Here is a 6,899-nt window from a genome sequence, read left to right as displayed (position 1 = left end):
AAATGTTTAGAGGTGCAGTAGGCATGACTTTGAGTAGATAATGAAAGAAAATGCAAAATGCTTATTGATTCATGATGTGGTTTCATCTTAGCCTGGGCAAACCATGCAGTATTTAATACATAGTAGCAGAATATTTACTATTGAAGCTTGAAAAGATGTGAGTTCTTTGTGTGCAATCTTTCATTTATGCATGTGAGAGAGTTTTCTTCTTTTAATTTTTTTACATTGTAGTACTTGTTTTGCTTGTTGGGGGTGTTTGCTAATACATTCCGTCAAGGACAGAAACTACATGCTGGTTTTTTTTCCCCTAGGAAGTGTGTCTTGGGCTTTTCCCTTATTATTTTCTTTACTTTTTTTTTTTTCTTTTTTTTTTTCCCTCTTCTTTTTTTGGTGGTGGGGGTGGTTATGTTTAAATGAAGTTGCTCTTACAACACCAGAGCAATTTTTAAAAGACTTTCTTTTAAAAACTGAACTCATTTTTTTGGCTATGTGAATCTTACATATATTTAACTACTGTGAGCCCTTGAACACAAGTTTGAACTGTGTGGGTCCACTTATACATGGATTCTTTTTGTAGATATGTTGTACAGTATTATAAATATATTTTCTCTTCCTTATGTTTTTCTTAATATTTTCTTTTCTCTAGCTTATTGTATTCTAATAATATAGTATATATATAATACATATAGCATACAAAGTATGTGTTAGTTGACTCTTTATGTTATCAGTAAAGCTTCTGGTCAATAGTATAATATTAGTACTTAAATTTGGGGGGAAGTCAACAGTTATACATGGATTTTTTATTTCATGTGAACTTCAGTGCCCCTACTCTCCAAGTTGTTTAAGGGTCAACTGCAAATGACCTGCAAGTCAAATCATATCTAGGCAAGAAGAGAATTGATCTCATTGTACCTTTGAACTTTTTAATAGTGGCTGGTGAAACATCATTAGCTTTGTAAAGTTGTTTAGCTTTATAAGGCTATTTCATTTATTTCTGAGAAATAATATGGAATATCCCTGGAAAGATTACTTATAAAACAAATCTAACTTTGTACCATTTAGAGTGGATGTCTCAATGAATGACACACCATTTTCTTTAGCAAAGTCTCTTGTTTCATCTATTGGCTACACACTTTGGAGAAGAAGTAAATAATTCCTGTCAACAAGAATTATGTCATAAAAAAGTTATTGTCATTATCTTTTCACTCTTTTAATTACCATTTCACAGATTCATATACGATATATTTAGCATTATTATAAACCACAGGGAACCTATTTCCCTGGGGTGGTATGATGGTATTATAGCGCAGCATTGTTGCTACCCTCCGGCATACCCTATCTGTACCTTTATTTTCCCATCAACTTGGATGTGTCTAATTGAGCCTTTCTTCTGGTGGAGCTCTTGACTCTCAGATTAAGCTCCTTCAAGTGAATTGAAAGAGGACTCTTTTCTCTATCAGAGTCTTACTTGTCATAGATGCCAGCAAGTGGGGTGGTGCTGAGGGCTGTACTGCATTGGTGGCACCAGAAGAATTGATGCAATAATAAAGGACCAAGCTTTCCAAACTTTAATTTTTTTAATCCATCTGAAATTTATTTGTGTGAATGACGTGAAATGGAAATCTTATGCTATTTTCTTAACAAGTAACTTATTTTCTCAATGATTTGACATCCTACCTGTTTCATATATTAAATGTATATATTTATGTAGATGCATATATGTATACATATATGGATGTAGACACATATATCTGTTTCTGCGCTTTTTATTCTCTTAGTCTCTCCCATTGATCAGTTTCTTAGTCTTGTGCCACTCTCATAATGTTTTCATTATTACAGTTTTGAAGTATATTTTAATATCAGACAGTGGCAATCCAAATCACCTTCTGCCAGTGATCAATTTACTGCTTCTCAGCTCCAAATTCACCCTTCATTGAATGCTATGGGAAAATGGAGTTGAGTCCTTTAAATATTTTCCTTTGCCAGCTGGTATGTCAAAAATCTTTGTCAGTAGAGGGTGGTAAAGAGACATTGCCAGAGAAAGAGGCCATCTGCAGGTCTGGGGTGCTGCTGAGTGATCTGCAGCAGGCATGAGCTCTCTAGTGCCTAGCTCCCCCAGTGCATAGTAGACCGGAGTACCCAACAACCAATAAATGTCCCTCTGGCAGTTTTGTGGTAAATGCTTTCAGCAAGACATCTTCCGGTGAACAGCTTTCTCCAGCACTTTTGAAAGCAAATTTCAAACAAGTTGCATGAGTGAGTGCCATAGTAAGGTTTTGCCATTCAGTGAGACACAGCTGTGTCTTCAACAAAATCTAGATCTTAGCCCTTGGGAGATGCTCTTTCTTTTGCAGCCCTGGAATTAGTGGCTATATGCTATTATATTCTCTAGTTCTCCTTACTTCTTACTAGCTAACTCCTCATTACTCCAGTTCTCTCTCATAGTTAATAATTTTTAATATTAACGTTTCCTGTTTTAATTATTATGTTGCTTCTGTCTCCTGATTGGATCCTGACTGATACCATTATTTTTCCAAAATTTTATCAATCCTCTTTTTATTTTTCCAGATGAATTTTAGAATTAATATGTAAAATTTGGAAAAAAACACTTTTAGATTTTCCAAATACAACTATATTAATACTATACATTAATTTATGAAAATTAACATATTTTCAACAATAAATGTTTCTTTGTAGATAAGCGAGCCCTCTTCTATATTCTTCAGAAGAAAATTTGTTTTCTTATTTAGGCCCTAAAAATATCTTTCTATTTTCTAGATCTTTTGTTGCTGTTATTATGAATGTGACCTTTTTCCATTATATTTTCTATCTGGCTCAAAGGTTATCTTGACAAAGCCTCTGAAATTTGGTTCCCAGAAAACTGGCCTTCTACAGAACTCCGTGAAACCTGGATAAAGCCAAGTGTTAAAGCAATCAATACTGGCATAATATTGAGATGGTAGATCAGGCCATCGGTTAAATAAGTTACAAATGCAAGACTTAAACTTTTGTAGGTGTTTGAGTTACTAAGATTTCATAACAAATTACCCCAACATTTAATGGCATAAAACAACCACTTATCACATTCACGAATCAGAAATTTGGGCAGGATGCAGTGAGTATGGCTTCTCTATGGTCTTGATATCAGAGACTAAAGTGCAATACTTGAAGGTTGGACCTGAAATCATCTGAAGGCTTGTTAACTCAGCCACATCTGTTGATTGTGGGAACCTCAGTTCTTCTCCACACTGGCCTCTCCATATGGTTTCTCCATATAGGGTACTTGGAGCTTTCTCCTAACATAGTGACTCGTTTCCCCAATGCAACCTTCTCAAAAAAAGTACCAGTTGGAAGCTGTGTCCTATTGTTGCCCTAGCCTTCAAAGTTACATAATATCATTTGCTCTTTATTCTATTGGTCAGAGAAGTGCCATGTATACACTAGCTCAAGGAGGTTCTAGATAGACCTACACTTGATGGAATATGGTGAGTTTCTAGAAGAGCATGTGGGATCAGAAATATTACTGTAGCTTTTTTTGGATAACAGAATCTGCCACAGTCCCCAAATAATATCAAAGGGAGGACGGATTCATCCCAAACAGTAACTACTGAAATGGCAGTGTGGTAATAAGGAATAAGCTTCTGTCAGAATCCTGATCATGCTTGGTGAGGGGCTGGTGTTTCCCCAATTAAGCAGTTTCTAAGACTCATATCCCTAGGATAAGTATTGGACCCCAGACACTGCTAAATCCCTTTGTGCTTTTTCAGGATGTGAATAGCAATGTTAAACTCACAGACCATGTTACTGCTTCCATCTCTATGAGTTCCCTCAATAAACGTTGTTGCAGAGACCTGTCTGTGTGCTTTCTGGAAACCTGCCTTTGTTTGCTCAAAGTTAGATTTTGCTGGCATATTAAAAAATCCTATTTTTATTTATTTATCGTCATATTGCTAAACTTTTTCATTGCTTCTAAAATCTTTTCAGTTGATTCTTGAGTTTTCTGGGTAACAGATTCTGGCAGTTTTGTTTTCTTGCTTTTCTTGTCTTATAATGGCCAGCATTTGCAGAAAAATGGTAAATAAGAGCGCTGATAGAGGAAGTCTTTGTCTTTCACACTTCAAAATAAGAAATCTCTGTTTGGTAATTAAGCATCATATTTGTAGTTGGTTTGGGATATATTTTTTCATTATAATTTTTAAGAAGCATCTTCCTAATCTTCATTTGCTCACATGTTTTTTTTTTAATCAAATTAAAGTTTTCTGTTTGGCATCTTTGGAGAGAATTTTTCTTCTTTAACCTTTAGGTATGGATGCTTTATACTTTCTAACATTAACCATGCTTGGAGTAAGCTTATTTGGTCATGGTGCATTTTTTAGTATTAAATTCAATCAGCTATAATAATTCTTTGCATATAGGTTTTATTAGGTGTTCTCACTGTCATTATTTACTAAGTAGCTTAAAATAGCATTTTTCTTTGCTCCAAAATTATTTTGGAGGGGGATTAAAAATATATTATTGATAGTTACAGGTAATTGAGATTTGTTTGAAATTCCATTACTGCAACTTAGATATTAAGAAAATATATATGTTGGTAGAAAAGATGTATATTATTTTTGAGTGTATTATTTCAGATTAGGCCATGTTTACTGTGTGACTAAATTAACTCCCAGACCCTAGTAGTTTTACAGAACAAAGATTTATTCTTGGTCATGCTACATGTTGAGTGGCAATTTGGTAGGGAACTACTCCAAGAACTCAGACTGATGGAATGCCCACTGTCTCTTGGTACTGCTATCTCAACTTGTGATTTCAGCTTTTCCTGTACCATTGTAGAGGGTGAATGGAGAGCTCACTCTTCCTTTTAAAAACTGTGACCTAAAACAACATATGCCACTTTCACTCATCACCCATTCATTAGTGGTCTCAAGGTCTACCCTAACTATAAAGATATGTGAAATGGAAATTCAGAATATCTTCTGTCTGTCTGACTATCGTCTATCTTCTGACTATCATCTGTCAAAATATCTATGACTTTAAGTGAAATATAATCTTGGGTATTTTTTTAAGTTTATTTATTTTGAGAGATACAGAGACAGCATGAGTAGGGCAGAGGCAGAGAATCCCAAGCACACTCTGTACTGCCAGCATCGAGCCCCATGTGAAACTTGATGCTCAAACCCACAAAATTGCGAGATCAGGACCTGAACTGAAACCAAGGGTCAGACACTTAACTGACTGAGTCACTCAGGCACTCCTAATCTCAAGATATTATACTGAAATTATAATGAAGTTATATTAAATGTTAGAGTGAGTATTTGCAGAAATCCTTAACTGTAAATGAGAAAGACAAATGCAAGGCATCTAAAAGACCAGTGTGACTACAAAGAAAGGTCCCTGATAAGGTATCAGAAAACATGTTTAAAATATGAAAGAAAGTATGGAGTAACAAGCAAGGATTGGAATTGTTCTCTCACCTGAAACAACCAAACAAATGAATAAAATATGGATAAATGGATAAAAGCTGTTTCTAAGAAATTGAACATCAGGCAAATAAGGACAGTGATCCCCAAGAGATAGGTAAACTATGAGCCAAGCCCTACAGTTGCCCTAGATGGTTCCCTTAAGAGCATTTCCAGGTTGCAGTTCTGGAAAGGGGAGCACAGGTAAAATCTGAATTGAGACCAAGGTGAGGATTTGGCGGACTTAGGTGGCTGGAATTCACAAGACAGAGTAACAGGGAGGAGAAATGAGTGCAGATATTAAACCCTAGAAGTCTACAGAGAGTCCCCCCTGGTATCCAGCAGAGTACAAATCAGCACATACATGTAAGGAAACTGCTTGACGATGGGAAAGAACCACTCACAAAGCTTAGAGGAAATGATCCCCATTACCAACTGGAAGTGGGAATAGTGCCTGTGACCATCAGCCATACTGGAGAAACTTATCATACGGCATTGGCAGAGTACTCAGAGAAATTTGCTTTCAGAGTGAAGAATAATGAGCCCTAGACTAAATGCTGTTCAGTGTTGCCTAACAAATTTTAACAACAAAAACCAAAGGATCAAACTATTCCCAAGCAACTTAGCTGCATCTGAGAACAAGGCCCAAAATATATTTATAATGATACAAAAATATCCAGTGCCTCACAATGTAGAGTTCACAACATTAGGCATCTAATTAATGATTACCAGGCATGCAAAAGCAGGGAAATATGGCCCATGATTTGAAGAAAAATGAATAAATTGAAATTGACCTAGAACTGTTGCAGATATTAGACTTAGCAGACAAGGAACATTAAAAGAGTTATTATAACGATATCCCATGAGTTCAAAACGTTAAGTAGAGACATGGAAGGTGCTTAAAAAAAAGAACAAAATAAAATTTTGAAATGAAAACTATAGTCTCTGGGGCTGCAGGAGAAGATGGCAGTCTCCACAGGAGTTAAATTTCCTCGTAATTTTCGCTTGTTGGAAGAACTTGAAGAAGGACAAAAAGGAGTAGGCGATGGTACGGTTAGCTGGGGCCTTGAAGATGACGAAGATATGACACTTACAAGGTGGACAGGCATGATTATTGGGCCACCAAGGACAAATTATGAAAACAGAATATATAGCCTGGAAGTAGAATACCCAGAAGCTCCTCCATCAGTTAGATTTGTAACCAAAATTAATATGAATGGAATTAATAATTCCAGTGGAATGGTGGATGCACGGAGCATACCAGTGTTAGCAAAATGGCAAAACTCATATAGCATTAAAGTCGTACTCCAGGAGCTGCGGCGTCTGATGATGTCCAAAGAAAATGTGAAGCTTCCACAGCCGCCAGAAGGACAGACATACAACAATTAATTTTAGTGGATCTCAAACTTGTCTTAAATCAACAACCTTCTACTCATGTTA

General features: G+C 36.0%; 1 pseudogene; it reads left to right on the top strand.

Annotated features, from left to right (window-relative positions):
* Positions 1 to 6,422: 6,422 nt before the first annotated feature.
* LOC115304696 lies at positions 6,423 to 6,893 on the top strand (annotated as a pseudogene).
* The last annotated feature ends 6 nt before the right edge of the window (positions 6,894 to 6,899 follow it).

The sequence above is a fragment of the Suricata suricatta genome, chromosome 10 (genome assembly GCF_006229205.1).
Source record: "Suricata suricatta isolate VVHF042 chromosome 10, meerkat_22Aug2017_6uvM2_HiC, whole genome shotgun sequence".
Lineage (NCBI taxonomy): Eukaryota > Metazoa > Chordata > Mammalia > Carnivora > Herpestidae > Suricata > Suricata suricatta.
Note: the sequence above shows the minus strand (reverse complement) of the source record. Positions and strands in the feature narration are given on the sequence as shown.